This window comes from Lepisosteus oculatus, chromosome 13 (assembly GCF_040954835.1).
Source record: "Lepisosteus oculatus isolate fLepOcu1 chromosome 13, fLepOcu1.hap2, whole genome shotgun sequence".
Lineage (NCBI taxonomy): Eukaryota > Metazoa > Chordata > Actinopteri > Semionotiformes > Lepisosteidae > Lepisosteus > Lepisosteus oculatus.
In genome coordinates, this window is record NC_090708.1 from 828583 (window position 1) to 845569 (window position 16987).

Here is a 16987-nt window from a genome sequence, read left to right on the forward strand (position 1 = left end):
TTATAGATTAATATATTTTGTGTGCAAATGACATTTTGTAATTCAGAACTGTATTGTTATGCTGCAAAAACAATGGTAGTCAGGCAATCTGCCTTGAGAATGCTCTGATTAAAAGGTGCTATATAAGAATAAAATTGATTTATTAGGCATTGCCAAAAATGCCTCAAGGCCAGTATAAGTGTAGGCAGGCGTACCATTTTATAGTTCAGTCGACAGCCCTGCGCTGTATTCATAACTCCAAGGTTTTTTTTTTAAACTGGTATTGCAGACAATCGAAATGCTTGAGGGAGAACCGCAACTCCAGAAACTTCTGTCATGTTTCCCTGCAAGATAGGTTACAATCCTACAGATATCTTGAAAATAGCCCAGCTCCCTGTGCAGGAGTTACGGTTTCTTCAACAGTAGTGGAGACAAATCTCCCCAAAATGGCCTCGGGGGGGTATCTGCTCGAGATCCTGGGCCGAGTATAAAGGACGAGGGCAGGAAGGTCTGCTCTGCTTGTCCTCGGATGATGTGTGAGAATGTTAAATGTCGGGCTGAGTTTTGAAGGTCAGACTGTGCTCTGAGGGCTGCTCATACCTCAGTACAACACAATAAGATTTTTGCAGCTGACCCAGAAATAGCAAATAAGGGCGCTAGCACTCGGCTGGAGTACGTGGGTAGGAGGTGTGCGCGAGTCGGAGTCGCTCCCTGTCACTGACAGCACGGCCGTGCTGCAGATGAGCTCTCCGGCCTTGCGAGAGTCCGGGGAAGAGGACAGCCTCTCCATCACGGAGCTCTGGAGTGCTCCATCACACGAGGGTCTTTTGGCTTGGATTGGCCACATTAGGCCCAGCACGTCGTTCTGCCTGGTGTGACAGCTGCCGCAGCAACTGAATAGTTAGCTTCATCTTCGTCAGCCGGGAATGTCACAGTTATAGGGCCTCACAAAGCAAGACAATTTATAAAGCTCTCGCTCGCGTCCGCCTCATTGTGCCTAGTGCAGCCCGGCTCAAACACTGGAGCTCTTCAGCTAAAACAGGGATTTCCTGCACAACTTAAATTGTTCCCATTTCCATTCCCGTCACGTTGCTGGTGATCACCGTGGCAACTTAACCATTACTCTGTTGTCTTGACTACCGGGCTGATGTCAGCCCCGGGTCCGCGTTGCTAAATTTTACTACATGCACACATCCTTAAGTGGTGATAAGTAATTTATACTGAAAAGAGTAAGACCTAAAACTTTTGCTGTCGTTACCAAGGTCAAGGATTTTTCATTTTTTTTAGAGCCTTATTAGCTGTGAGCTAAGTCAGATCTGAGCCGAGCAGATTGATTGTGAACGTTCCCATTATCAGCATGGCTACAGGTGATTGTGGCCTTTCTGTGACAGAGCACAGCTTTCATGTGTTGTGTGTTTCAATAGGCAGCTGACATTTGTGAGAGCCAGGAGATGTGCTTAACTCTTTCACAGCAGTGTGCCACTGAGAGCCAGCCCTTGGAGGTGCAGGACATCCAGGAAATAAGAATCCACCTCGCTTGGCTATTACCTGCATTGGTGGCCATGACCAAGGAGATGACAATTTCCACCACATTTCACACACAGTAATATTTCACTGACAACAATGATATAACTTTGTGGAAATTATTATACTTCCGAAGTATAAGTTTATTCTATAGAGTTATTCTCTAGTTATAGTTTTTATAGTTGTATAGAATATAGTTATTCTATATTCTATAGTTATTCATTGTGATGCACAGAAACCATGAGGGGTTGATAAGTAAGCGTATGTTTGTAATCTTGCAATGAGTAGTTCAGAAAATGCACTTAGGAATTAAAACACTCTGGGTGGTTTCTGCTTCTGGTGCAGTTGCTTTAAGATCTGTGATCAAGCTAGTGTTAACAGTAGTTGCCTGTCTCGCACATCACATGATACCCTAATTCTGCTTTAGCTGCTGCAGACATCTTCCTGTGCAAGGCCCATTGATAAAATGCATCGTGTTTCACCAACTGCAGCTTCAAATGAATATGAACATTAGATTTTCTGATGCACCATATAGAAAATTGTTCAAATATTCCGATGTTTTTCATTGCTCTACTTTACATACTTGCATTGAGCATTCTATGGAGATCCCCTTAATGTATCTAAAAACTTTTTTGCACAGATGCCCCAGGCTGCTGGTGCAAGTCACAGAATAGCAGGCCATGACGTGTAAGAATTCCTCAGTGAAACAGTTAGCTGGTAGCTATTTTATATAACCACTTGCTGTTGCTTTTTGCTGCTGTTAAAGAACAGAGATTCATCATTACTTTAATATTAAAAAGGGAATTCACAAATAATTTTGTAGTTAGAGGGCAGAAAATTAGCTTTTATGACTGCACATGACACTTTACAGTTACCATTATGTGTATGTTAGTCGGTGAAACTGCTATACGATGCTTATTAAATTGTGAAATATCTTTCACATTTCTGTGTAATCCATTGAGATTCAGAGATCTCTTTAATCTTGGTTTGAATGCTTCTAAAACAAAGTGGAGGGGTTTATAATGGGAACTTAAGGCTAATTTTCAGTACGGTGCTGTTAATATCTTCTCATCTTCGGTCTTGCTCATGAGGTGCTGCACGAGGCCGCTGTAAAGGAGCTCTGTGCATTCCCAGCCTGTCTGTGGGAGAGTGCTGTCTTTGAGTTCTGATGTGTCTGCTGTGTATGTCAGGCGAGCTCGGAGATGGAATGTTTCTGCAGCTCTGATTCCTCTGGAGATCTGAAGATGGGTAACCTGGATGCTTTCCTTTTTTGTGCTTCCTTTCAATGTGGGCGAATGTCTTTAAAAGCACAGGATGTGTACACTGTGGGTGGGCACCTGTCACGGCACACTGGGGTGATAAATGTCAATTGTATTACTGCTATTGTCTGTCTTTCCAATCTGGATTCAGAGTTCAAGGGAAGAAAAATTCCATCCCTATATAACAGGGATAAAACCACAGAGGAATTTTTGGCTTTCTGAGTCTGTTAATGGCAGCTTTATGAAAGAAAACTACTAACACACAAAAAAGGAGGTTTTTAACGCTAAGAATAGAAGGAAGATAGTTTTTTTTTTGCATCTTTTAACATTAGGAATTGTAAGACGTGTGCCTCATTGTAGTGTTCGTTCAATTTGCCTGAATAGCACATAATTTGGACACAGGTTCTGAAGTGGTTTGTCGATATTAGGGGGAAAGAAACACTTGAATAATGTAGCAACTGTGCTGTCTGTGCCAGGAGCGTCCCTCCTCAGCTGCAGGCATGGGTGTCCAAGGCACGATGACAGAGGCACAGAAGGGGCGCTCATTCAACAGGTTAGACGAGGCCTTTGATGAAACAGACATTGATTATTCTGAGAAGCTAAATGCAATATTATGTTTGTGTTTGTGTTTTGGGGGTTTCGCCTTGCTGGGTTGTAAAGTACAGTGCAGCTTTGCAGTCTCCTGGCGTGTACGAGGAATCGTCCACATACGGGCCGTCAGGCAAGCTGATGTTGGGGCCCACGGCCTCCGGGCTGTTGCAGCCGAGCGCCCCTCGCTGATGGAAGAGCTGTTGAGGTGCAGTGGCTGGAGAAGGGGGACCCACAGCGTCATCGCATGTTCCAAAACGCTGGACCTCGGCCGCTGTGGTCTCACGGTGTTGCCGGTCGTTACCGGAAACGAAAGCGCGAGAGCGCGGGCTTGGCGTTTCCCGGCGTGTGGTCTGTCTGCAGGCTCTTTTTGAGGCTCCTGTGCAGAAGGAACGCGAGCTGGCTCAGCTGGCGCCATGGCAACACTGAGCTCACCTGTCCTTGTGAGTGGGAAGTGTGAAAGTAACGAGTGTTTGATATCACGGGGGGGAAAAGTACAGGAGGCTTTTAAAGGTCTCAAGCTATTAGAACAAATGTTTGTCTTTTTATTCTTTTGCTGCAGGTTGTTATCAGGAATCCAAGCACATACAGTAGGCCGGCAACACACATTTTATACCAAATCCAGAGTCTAATGTGCCTCCTTTTTCTTTTCATACTTTCTGTGCAGCACTCAGCCTACGTTTGTTCGGAATTATAGTGCTCCTTGTTGCTGCACTTTGTGCAGTGCTGGGCATCAAGATGTTTCTTTTTTAAAACCAATTGGAGCGGCTTCCCCTGTTATGCTTTTTAAGAGAAAAACGAACTCTCCTAATGGCATGTAGCCTTTTCAAATTCTTAGTATGGATAGAATCTACCAAATAAATTCATTTTTATTAAGCTGCCTTGTCCTGTTTTAAGCATTAGTATGGTTGTTATTAACAGAGCAGAATTTTAGGTCCGATATCCTCAAAGATAAGAAATAGAAAAGCTGCTTAGAGCATCATTTCAGAATGGAATATGTAAAAAAAGGAGACATTTCCACACGTTAATAAATAAAGATTGAAGATTATTTTGAAGAGTCCGTGCTTTTAGTCAAGGTGATTTTAGAATTAACTTTGATCAAATTGATTATTTTGGTCAATTATATAGTTCAGTGTATTTATTATCTCGCATATAGTTGCAAAGCGCTGCATAGATTTGCCTCATTAAAAGCATTTTCATGAGTGTTTTCAGAGTGAATGATCAATCAGCCTTGTGTTCTTTGTAGAAATCTATAGTGGACTGTATGCTCAATGATTTTCTGCCATTTTTTAATGTATCTGTAGCACAGGTCAGTGCTTCCATGGGAAGAATTGTATATTTTGCATGAACTACTTAATCATTCCTGTTGATTACTTGCAGAGGAAATCTATAACTATTTTGCTTTGTCCTATTATGAGCCAGTACTTTTTTTAGTCTTCAAAAGTGGGATGGAGCAAACTCACAGGTTGACTTCAGTTTGGCATGTCTTGATGCAGATTCAATGTTTCCGAGACTGATTTACTAGTTCATTACTCCTTTCCTTGAGTGAGAGCCTGCACAATTTCAATCACTTTTTGAAAGAATGCCTGCTCTTTGTTACAGGAGTAATAGTTTTTTTTTAATACAAAATGGCACGTTTTATTATATTTTTACACCCCTTCTTGGCCTTAATTATTTATGATGTTTCCTGCATGTGAATGCATGTTGCCTGTGTAAATATTCACACAGCTGTGGTCCACTATGAGTACACTATGAGTGTCCCTCTGAGGTGATGCACTGCTGCCCTATTTTAAAGCTACCTTATTCAGTGCACTGTATAGGAATGACAATTTTTCATTCAGTGGCCTCCACAGACAATATTATATTTCCCACCTTTGAAATATAGTCTTTTCAGAGCAGACTCACAGAAATTAAGGCCTTACCCTGACTCCATCGTGTAATTTGTTTTTTTTTCCCAGTGACTATCAGATTTTGAGTGCTCACCTGCCAAGTTTTTAAGTGTGTCAGCATATGATTTTCAGATTAGAGTAGTTATTAGGAACAGCTGTGGTTTAGATTTTGTTAATGCCCCTACATTCACTTAGATGTATATTCTATAAGAATGTTATAGTCTTAATTTAGTGCTTTTTAGTGGTAAAGAAAAGACAAGATCATTGTCTAGCAAATATTCTGGGGCACTGGCCCAGTCTCAAGTCCAGCATGTAGTAATATAAATCTTGAGATTTCTGCATTACCTTTTTCAAGCATTGTATGGTGCAGTGCATCAAACAACAGTTTTTATTCGGTAAGTGAAATCGTTTCTAGTGAACCATGAAACGGAGGAAAGTCAGCTCTTTCAAACCCACAGCCTTACGAAGCATTTCAGAATGTTCATACGTTTCTCCACGGTTCAAGTGTATAAAGAATTAGGTCTCTGTTTATTGCTAGGAAGGCCACTGTGCCTGTGATAATTCTGTCAATACAGTATTTCTTCAGGGCCTACTGTACCTGCACCTTTGAAGCACTATATGCAAAAACATTGGTGTTCCTCTTCTGCACTTAAGGCTTAAATTAAGATATTATTCATTTATTTTTTGAAAGAAGCCCAGAAGCATTTCGTATCTGTGAGCTGGAATGGGCTATTTATTGCTTTAGGCACTTTCCCATATTAATAACCAGTATAAAATAAACAAATACAATACATTACTAAATAAGTGTCAAACAGACTCTAGGGGATATGATGTAGGGGTGTGCTCATTAACTTTAAAATTGTAAGAAAAAAATCAATTATCCAGGCTTGGCTGATGATGTAATTGAGTGGCCTGTGGAAAAAATTAATTACTTTTTGACAGTAACTCTGTGCTGTGCAGGATCTGCTGCTGTTACACTTAGACCACTAGAACTTAGGACATTAGTGACAATTACAAAGCTTTAGGCACCAATTGATTTTCACTTCAGCTACCCTGAGATGAATTTTAAATGGGGGCTCTTTAATGTACCTTTGCAAGAAACGAGAATCCCTCTGTGGCCAAGTCACTTTGCGGTTAATATATACTATCCATGCCCTTGGCTAATGAAGCTAAACGTTTCATTCTTCTTGGTCGTTGCAAAGTTAACATGCATTCATGCCAACTCTGGCCAACCACAACTGCTTATGTGTTGGAACAGGAACAGGAGTTTCTGTTGTAGAACGTCTGTGTCAGCATCCAACTTCTTTTCATGTTGGACCAAAAGTATTTATTCTTGAGGTCTGAATTGCTGACATCCTATTCCCAAGCCATTGCTTGTGTTCTAGGTACTCAGTTTTATAGAAAATGTACTTTTTGTAGGTTTACATTTTTTCATTTTTCCTAAGGACGCTTTTCCTCTGCGTAGGCGACTCTGTCACCTTATCTTTTAATTTAACTTACTGTAGTTTAGTGCTGAATAACATCCCTGACATTCACATGTACTTGAGAAGTGCCTCCTCAGTAATGTCTTTGTGATGTAGTATGCACATACTGTATTCACAATTATAAAGAATTAAGATGGTCACCAATGATAGGAAGGCCACTGTGCCTCTTTTAATTCTGCCAATGTACTGTCTTTTTGTACTATTTATTTATATACCATAAAGGCGCACTTGGCTCATGCAGGATTTCAGCAGTCAAAACCCTACATGTTTTCCTAATCTAAATTCAATTCAATTAAAAAAAAAAACACCATAAACTTAACAGGTGCTGCAGGACTAGGCCTAGAAGAGTTGCCTCTCTTTATCCATCACCATGATCTGCAGATGTATCTATATATTTACACTTTTGTTAATATTGTTCAAATTCAGAACTTTACTATAATCAGAAAATAGCACAGCAGATTATTTTTATCACAAGAGCTCACAGCAAAACCAATTTTACCGATATAAGATCCGTAAAAATATTAACAAATACACCTGGAAGACCACTTGTATCTGTCGCAGAAACATTGTGATGATTGCCATGTGAAGCCTCTAGTGACTGGCGACATGTTGGCCCTCTTTTTTAAAGGATATGGGATGTTTTATTTGGTCACTTCAGGCAACGAGTCCTATTCTAGAACGCAGTTTATTGGCATCCTTTGATGCTGAATCACTGTACCCTAGATTAATGAATCTGTTCTTTTGAATATAACGGTTCAGTTATTTGAATTAATTCTATAGATTCCTTTATTTCGTTCGCTTGCTTCACCAAGCCGCTTGAGTGGAACGTCACCACTGAATCGAGTCATCGATGGACTTGGCACTGCTGAATAAATTATCCACTGAATCAAGTCTGAGTCTGAGACCAAAATAACTTTACTGAATCGAGCCAGTGATCGATACTGCACAACTCAATTGAGCGAGCCAGTGAAGAAAGCGACGCTCTGCTGCACAGTACTGAATCGAGTCCGAGTGATCTACTGAATTGAGCCCGAACAACCCAGCAATACTATGAAGCTGTAGAGTAAATAAACATTACTCTTTGTGGTTCCCTACCACATAAGTAGATATGAAGTTTGACAAAGAAGATCATTTTTAGAAAATTCTAGAGCTAATGTCATAAAGAGATATCTAATTTGATGAGAGCCTAGTCTATTTACCATGTACAGTTGTCTTTTGCCGGGAAGTGGTAGCATACATTAATAAAAATATTGCCAGTGTGATATTTTTATAATTGGATGCACCCACAAAGGTGAATTTATTAACAGACAATATGAAAAATAATAAAACAGTAACATGATATATTTAACATCTACTGTATATTCTTATTTCTCAATTATCAAATCAAAGGAACATCTTTATAATGCAAAACTAATAAAACTGCACTTTTATTTGCCGACTCATATTTGCATTCATAAGGTGAAGACAAACAGTATACATTACTGAAACTATAAAACAGGCAATATTACGTGTTTATCCTCTAGTAAAAGTATCAGAGTTAAGTATTAATATAAACTGATATTATTCAGACATTTTTGCAAAGTCAAATCAATACAGAGGATGAAACTGAAAGGAAAGGCCACTTGGCCCAACTAGCCCATTTGGTAAGAGCTCTTCTTCTTAATTGAATGTTTGGAAGGACTGCTAATTAGTAGTTAATTGTCACACCATTCTCATTTTGCAATTTGTGATTGTACTTACAGAGTAGAGAGAGCACCTGCTTTGATTTCTGATGAAATTAGCCAAGCCAAAATGTCAGATGTCTGCTATGATCTTCTTGAATTAAGGAGGATTTTTAATACTTGATTGTTCATTAGTTTTTGGCTTCACAGTTTGGGTGAGGCAGTGGAAACACATCATTTAGGAGCAGAATATGAAACGATCTCCCTACTGCGAGTGGTTGTGTGTTTGTCTTCAGGCACCTATTTCTGTGCCACATGTTGACACCACCTGTCAATACTGTAGTATTCGTCTTCCTTCCATGTCTGCAGGTTTATTAACAGTAAGGAAGATATTTAAGAATAACAAATGTAAATTCCTCTCCCTTTGTGAGGTTCATTGGAGAGTTTGAATTTTAAAATGCAATAGGTTAGGAAATTGGCCAGTGCTGTCCTGCTGTCGATGAGGAGTTTGACTTTCCTCCGGGCCACTGCTAGTACAGCTGTTCTTTTGAGAACTGGAAGGTGAAGACAACTTCTTCTGTATTTAACTGGCACCAAAGAAATAGCTGCCATCGCTTCATGCCAGATTTAAATTTAACATCATTGTGGATTCTACAGCACCATCATCATTTACCGTGTGCTTTGTCTCTTGAACAGTCTCCATGGCAGTCTTGTTTCTATTGCTGAAGTAGGAAAGCCTCACTCAACAGTGAAATTAAATGTAATACTACACCCCAGTCTTTAAGTTCCACGGTTCTGGGGCTTTTTCCATTCATGCACTAATGCTATCAAACTAAATTACCTGACTTTTGTCTTCTTCCTTAATCACAGTGCGATCGCAAGTGAGTGGACATTTGTTTGCCTGCCCTGTTACCTATTGGCTCTTGCCTGTGCAGTGCTGTGCAGAGCTGCTTTCTGTCTGTGCAAGTTGCAGCAGGTTAATAGAAACTTGTTTTCTGAGCCAATGCTACAGTATTTTAGCCTATTGCAGAGCAAACAATTCATTACCGATTCTTACTTTTGTTCTAAATTTGATTTGTGAATAGTTTGAACAACTATTGGAGTTGGTGGAACTAGATTACAGTGTGTTCAGCCTAAAGCATATATCACAGTAATTTGTAAACTAGGAAATACATTTATAAAAATAAAATAGATTTTAGTTTTTTACAATAATTACAGTAGCAGGAAAACACTAGCAGGAACTGGTGCACTGGGGTTAAAATGTACTATGGGTAAGAACGTACACTAAAACAAAATATTTGCTGGGCCTCGGTTTTAAAAGTGACGACCACAGCCGGTACGATGAGATGCAGTTTTTGCTACAGTGCTGTATGTTAAACAGTGTGCTTATAGAAAACTCCCCAGTTAGAAGCCAACAATTTCCACAAATCTGCCGCAGTTGTTCCTGGCCTGCCTTGGTGCATTCCTTTCAGGGCAGGATATTCTCCTGGACTCCTCACACCTGGGCGTCTCGGATCACCTGCATGAAGGATCTCTGAGCCGCATCAGTATCCTGCCATCTGCGGCACAGACCCTATCCGTTTAATTGGTTAAGCAGTCATGTCAAATCCCTTTATCGCCATAAGTTGAAAACCCAGTGTTCACCACAGGGATTTAAAGGGACTATATCCCCTCGCAGAGAGAAAACAGAAAATGCATTGGAAAGGAATTAAGTTAAAATACTGAATCAAGTTTCAATTTCAGAACTTAAAAGTTTCATACAAATTTTTAAATCTGTACTTAAAATCTCCTACTGTGGTCCACAGTACATTGAATGCTGCCTACCATGACAGCAGATTATATGTACATAAGAAAGGTTATCCTGTAGGACAGCAGTACAGATGCACAAGTATAACCTTTAAGACACCATTTAGTATCTGTTAAGTTAGGAAGATCAACAGTCTTAGAGGTGTGTGAAATCCTTACCTACACTGTACAGTACCTGAGCAATCATTTCACAGAAGTGAAGAATAACACCTGGACAAATTGAGGGTTGGAGAATCTAGGCCACTTCATGATTTCCTTTCCTTAACAGAAAACTTGCATAAGGTTTTTGTTATTTGGAAATGTCTCCTTGAAAGAAGCAAGAGCCTTCATCAATCTTTCAAGTAGAGAAGCTTTGCTAGAATTTGCGGGATGGGAGTCTTTGTTTTCTTTTTTTAATGTCACCTTTTCAGTTAAATTATACTTCTGCAGCAGGTTGGACTATGGAGAGACCTTATTATCAGCCAATAGAGGCCCACAAGATAATGACATGCACCAGTAATTAGTTGGCTAATTAGATTATTGTTGATGGGTTAAAAGGGCATATTCGCAGATGGGTGTGATGTGTGGTTTTTGGGTATGTAAAGGGGGTCATGGTGTTAATAGGATGGCTGGGCTTTGGTAGCAATCAAGAGTCTACTTGCGAGGTCTGTGAAGTAGCACCTGTACAATTTCTGCATTTACAGTACGCCTCCTGTACCCTACAGTAATTGCCATTTTGAGTCTACATGGGCACAGATCCCTGGAACCTCTGTGTTGGAGGTTGAGGTCTGTTTCACCTTCCAGTTTAAAGAGTGTCTTGTCTGCTCTAGAAACCAAGTGGGCTCAATGGCTTCCTCTTGTCAGCTTCTTCTGTATTGAATGGAAAATTGTGCCAGGAAAGATCTTATACTATACTACTGTATTGTACTTAAATTGATTAATAAAGATAAAATGTGTATAGACTTTATATGCTTTTTTTAAAATGTGGAATAATAAAGTATATTTTAAACCTTATTCATAGAACAAGTAATAAGGTTTATTCCATGCAGAAAAGAGAAGAAAGAAAACACAACGTTTTGGCTGTGGAGCTTTCTTTGGGTGTGTCAGAAGAAGGCTCCAGAGACTAAATGTTGTTTGCTTTCTTCTCTTTTCAGCAGGGAATAAACCTTTAACTTGTTCTTTTGCTGTCTACGCATGCCGACACAACTACCTACTTGAACTATTATTCATAGAAGATTTTTTTTTGCTGAATTTTTTTAGGGTTTAACCTCTTTCTAATAATACTCTACTGTAAGTATAGTGCTCACCCCCTCTTAATTTATTTTATTTTGAATTCTTATTGATCATTCTGGGGAAATCCAGTGTGAACTAAAACCAAGAGTTGGGTTATTGTATTTTTTATAACCTTTAATTCAGAGTAGCTGTCATTTTTAAGTCAAGTTATAGAACTTTAATTTCAGTATGAGGGGATATGTCTATGCAGAGGTTTTGGTAGAGATAAAAGGCTTCTGCAGTGTTAGAAATAATAAAAAAAAATCTTTAGATTAATACTGTACACTTTAATTCCTGTTGACAAAAACTACTATCAAACAGAATTTGCGACAGAACAGAATTAGCATTATCCCCAGTGTTTGTATGTGTGCTGAACGTTTGTCTTGATTTTGGCCTGTCAGTTGTGACCCTTGTGATGGTGAGACAAGAGTGAGATGTTTCAGCTCTGGCCTTGTTCAGAATCAGATGGCACAACATGTTACCTGCCTTTAAATGTTGTCAATTCTTGGTCTAATGAGCACCAAGCAGTTAATAATATGAAGCTATCGTGACATTTTGGTCCCCATTTCTCTGTACTCTCCTCAGGGTTTTTTTTTAAATAACCTTCCTTTTATGACATTCAGTGTTGGTATTTGAAAACAGACTTGGATTTTTTTTTCATGTAGTTTCTGGACCTTTTTTTTTACAGGTTTTTCGATTAGGAAATGTCAGCTATGCAAGAGGAGAAAGATAGATATGCAATTTCTATCTATACTTTTTATTGTTGCATTATTTTCTAGACCTAGTTTGTATTTTGTCGTGAGAAGAAAGCTTTGAACAGGAGCAACTGCAGCCTTTTGCTTTCATGCAACTTTGTCTAGTTATTAATTAGTTTGATTTCCAGGTGTTGTCAACATGTTCTGAAATGTTACTTTATTAGCTTAGACGTAACATATCAAGAAGGCCTATGGATAATGCATACCTCATTGTGAGTGCGTATGTCTGAATATGTAAAAATTTCATTTTGAACTGGTGTTGTATTCACAAATTGTCTTTTAATTATCTTTAAAAGTAGGTTTACATGAATTAATTAACTCGGTGACGGTATGAATCTGCTTGGGCAGTTCTAAATGTGATAAAGACATTGGTCTTTTGCCAATCACAGAATTGCATGTATCATAGGTCATTTCTGCTTCCATTTGTTCAAGGCAGTTGATCCCAAGAAGCAATAATACAAATAAATAGAAATCAAGAAGTGCTCAATCTGAGATCAGTTGAGTCTCCATCATTAATTAGACTGTCTCTGTCGGGTTTCCGGATTCATGTGTTTGTAGTGATGCCGGGTTTCTGTGTGCTGTCTCTCCTGTACTTATGAAGGAAGTTTAGGAAGAGACCATTGCAGTTGTGGCTGCTTGAGCACAATGTTGTCTGTGACCTCCTGAAGTCGTATGAATATTCAATGTCACTTTGATCTTTATTCTTTGGCTTTTGCACGTGTAGTGATGTGAAGGTTTTAATTTATTGTTACAATCAGAAATTGTAATGGTAAATTACTAGAGTACATGACAACTTTTAGAAATCAATCAAACATAAAAATTATAGTCTCACACATGGATTCTAAATATATAGAATACAATTTGTTATATCACCAACAACATGCATAAGAAACAACAAACATAATATATTTGTGAAACAATCTGCTGTGATATGAAAGCCAGTCATGCACAATGGGATTACAAAGAGAGAATTAATAACTTCAGCATTAAAATAAATGTACTATAATATGTTATGGCTTTCCTTGTTTCTCATATAATTACATCACATTTATATTCGCAGATACAAATAAATATGTATTTACTATATTGAACTAAACTTTAAACATGTTTGGAATACAAGTTCAACTCTCGAGAATTATAATGTGAATGAAGAAGTTTCATACTCAAAGATCCATTGGCCAAACGTCCTTGATGAGCTCACTGACTCGGTCGAGCTGACTGGATTGGCTGGTCCATGGTCTAAATTGCTGTCTCTTTGCTGGGTATGTCCTGGGAATTTCCCAGTGCAGAGAGGAGAGAGAGAGAGACAGAGCTTTGCCTTGCACTTTGGCTCAGCAACCAGCGTTGATTCTCTGACAGCTCTACCAGAAGTTAGTATTGCTGTACTTGATACTGAGTATAGTTGGATATTCAGGATGTTGACAAAAAGAGTCCAACTGTCTTATTTCATTGATCAAGAGGAAGCAACAGTGAGTTCATGAACACAAGATTTATTCTGTTTAAGAAAGAACATTTTGGGTAGAGTTCTTTACTGACTCTCACTCTCTTGGCATGGCATCTTGCAGAAAAGGAGAGGAGTTTAAAATGTGACTCGGACTGCTTGCAGTAACATGGGTGAAAAGGTCAGTAGGCCAGTTCAGTTGGAGAGAGATGAGGAGCCATGGTGGATCATGGCTCATTGATGGATCTTCCTGAGGATGATCAACAATGACCTTGGGCTAGTGGTCTTGGGAAGAAACACTATAGACTAGATTGTTCAACATTGCTTACAATTTTATGATGTCTCTTATCAAAGGGACCTCTTTAGCTGCTTGGCCAAGGCACATAAAGATTTAAATAAATATTTAATAACCCTTAATTCTAAGTGTAGTAATAGGCCTTTTGTACTGTATGCAGAAATTTAAAAAACAAACATGGTAACATTGTCTTTGATGGTAAAGCATGCTGTCCTGCTGAGTTTCAAATTTCCTTTAGCCTAAAACATGGTTATAACACTTGAGTGGATCACATGCATGTTTAACCACAGTGTCTTTGCAGTTTCTTCTGGGAAGATTTGAAGTGTTCTGACTAGAAAACACACTTCATTTCGTGAACAAAACCTCAGTAACTTAGGAAATATGAAAATAAAACTTCAATGCAAATGATTGCTATTTAATATTGAATTATTATATGTGTCACACCTCCTTAACCTTAAAATCATTTAAAAAAACAGGCAACCCTTAAATACTGTGACATTGTGGAGACTGTACCTTTCTCAAAATATCAAATAATCAGAAGATATAGTAAGCATCTTAACATTAGCTCTTTCTTTTATGGAGTAGCTTTTCTGGCTGGATGAATAAGATAAAACAAGGTTAAAATTTGCAACAATAAATTGAAAAGAGAAGAGAATGGCAAAGACCACACAGAATACTGTACTGTTTACCAGCAGGCAGGAAAAAGCCCAGTCCATTGACTTTCCTCATTGTGACAGCCTGATGATGAAATATAATCTCAGCAGAAAGCAGGGATGTTAGAGAAGTCCCTGCTATTATTCTCGTCTGTCCTCAGATTGATGTACTCAGTGAAGTAATGTACCTGCAGCCCTGCTGTGTATAGAGCATGATGAAGTGGGTGCAGTCTGCATCCACACCTTAATGGTCGATGTGTGGTCAAGAAGAGCAATCCATCTCAATCTCTGAGGTAGATAGACGTAAACTGCAGAGTGTTGTCTGAATCCAGACTCTGTATCTTGTTTGCTCATTCTTTTTTGGCTCTCACCCTCCAAAGCTCAATTTTTAGAGAGATTAAGAATATCTCTAGATCTTGTTTTCAAACAGAATTAATGCTTTCCCATTTAAAAATAGTACTGTATAAATCGCTCTTTAAATCATGCTTTTCAACATGGTGTAAAGGACTTTGAGATTTTATGCAAGGTGATTGACTGGATTTCTATCTTGAGATATCCTTGAGCTTCTGTCAGCTCCGTACGTAGTAATGTTCTTAAATTTAAATTAGTAGTTAGTATTTAAATTAAAATTTGTTAACTGCTTAACTTGTTTGTTCTTTTAAGTTTGTAGATACATTTTTTTTAAATTAGGTTCATGCTGAAAACCTTTCACTATCGACACACCTTCACATGAGTGTGCTCTCATTTAGGAAGCAACAGTTTGCTATTATGTACTGTGATCTTATCAGATCATGGGAGCCAAGCGAGACTTAGTCAGTAAGAAAAAACAGGCTGCTTACCAGAATTTCCAGATAGTGACCAGGAACACAGCACTGTGGGAGGTACATTCCATTGGATGAGATGCCAAACTAAGGTTCTGAAGACCTGGTCATTAAAGATCTCTTGGCTTTTTGTAAGAGGAAGGGTAATTCTTAGTAATTCTACTCTGGGAGTGTACAATCTGTCCTTCCTACAATTTCCCCATAAATTAACTGGAAATGTAGTGTCTCTGTCCACCCGCTGGCCTTGTGCGGTGGTGCTGCTGGCTGAGAATGACAGCTGTGCATCACCCGTTTGGGGGCTACACTTCAGGGGTTGTCCCTGGTGTATGCATGTAGAGCTTTGTGATTCTTTGGTGTGATGGACACGGTTCAATTTTGATGGTGCTACGGAGGTGTTTTCTAACACTGGGCATAACTTGTGAGTTTACCCTGCTTACCTACCCTGAGATCTTACATGTTAAACGTTACAAAAGTAAAGTAGGGATACTTAAGAAAAACAATTACAACATAGTATAAAAAGTTTAGGTTTAGAAAAATAGCTAGAATGTTGAGGAAAATGGATATTAAACATAGTATCTACTTCACTACTTCTTACTACTTCTCCTGTTTGCATTGCCCCCAAGCCAGTGATATACAGTACTACTACATCTGTTCTGCTATAAAAAAATTAAAATAGACTGAATCGAGATGCGCTACATTGAAATAGGTCTTTTCCCTTTGTGGAACAGACTAGTGCTTTCTGCCTTTTAAGACAAAAGGGTGCAAGTCAGAATTAATCCATTATTTGTCTTCTTTTGACATGAGCTGACAGATATAAATGGGTATGTTGCAATTCAGTCTGTTTTGCATTTTCTCAGAAGATAGAGAATTCATCATAAAGTGAAGTAAACTTTATGCATTTTCCTTCTTTTGACTTGGAAAAAAACTTTCTTGTTTGTTATGCCTTGATAACTTCTAATTCTAACATTTGTTTTATTGTTTTCTCCAGTTTGTATTTTGTCCCTACTGAATTACTGTAGGTGTTGTTCAGGCTTCTGCTGTCTTTCCTGTAATCAAGTTCTTATGAAAAAATGTCTAGAAATATGTCCTGCATTAGATAAATAAATTTAAATGAAGGAATGCATGAGTGTCTGCTTTGAAAGCTCATCTGTCATCTGTCATCTGTCATGTGTTTGTATCTTTCATTGTGCTTTACTGTTGTGGTGTGATTGTTCTTGAATGATATGTGAGCTTCTACATTTACTAGTGTCCTGCTGGGGAGCTGCATCCATTACGCTCTTGGCTTTTTCACCATTTATGTAACTGGAATGTTATTTTCAAATCTCTGCATGTATTTTGGTTTTTAATGCCCGTTTTTGAATCAGAGACGCTTTCTGTGTCTGGGCTGCATCCTTCAGAATTAATTCTTTGTCATTAGCGGTAACATTCTACCATGGCCTTTGACTTCCTCCCTGCTGTATTATTCTTTAATGAAAAAACTAATCTTCAACATGTAGATGATTATTAACCCCGGTCATACAGTATTTTAAGTCACTAAGAAATTGTTTTTTCATCTTAGCATCTGCATTTTGCTACCACCTA

General features: G+C 38.7%; 1 protein-coding gene across 8 annotated transcripts in view; it reads left to right on the forward strand.

The window, feature by feature from the left end:
• The window catches only part of nlgn1 (neuroligin 1), a 224612-nt gene that overhangs the window by 69721 nt on the left and 137904 nt on the right, over positions 1-16987 (forward strand). The gene's annotated exons all lie outside the window — the stretch shown is intronic.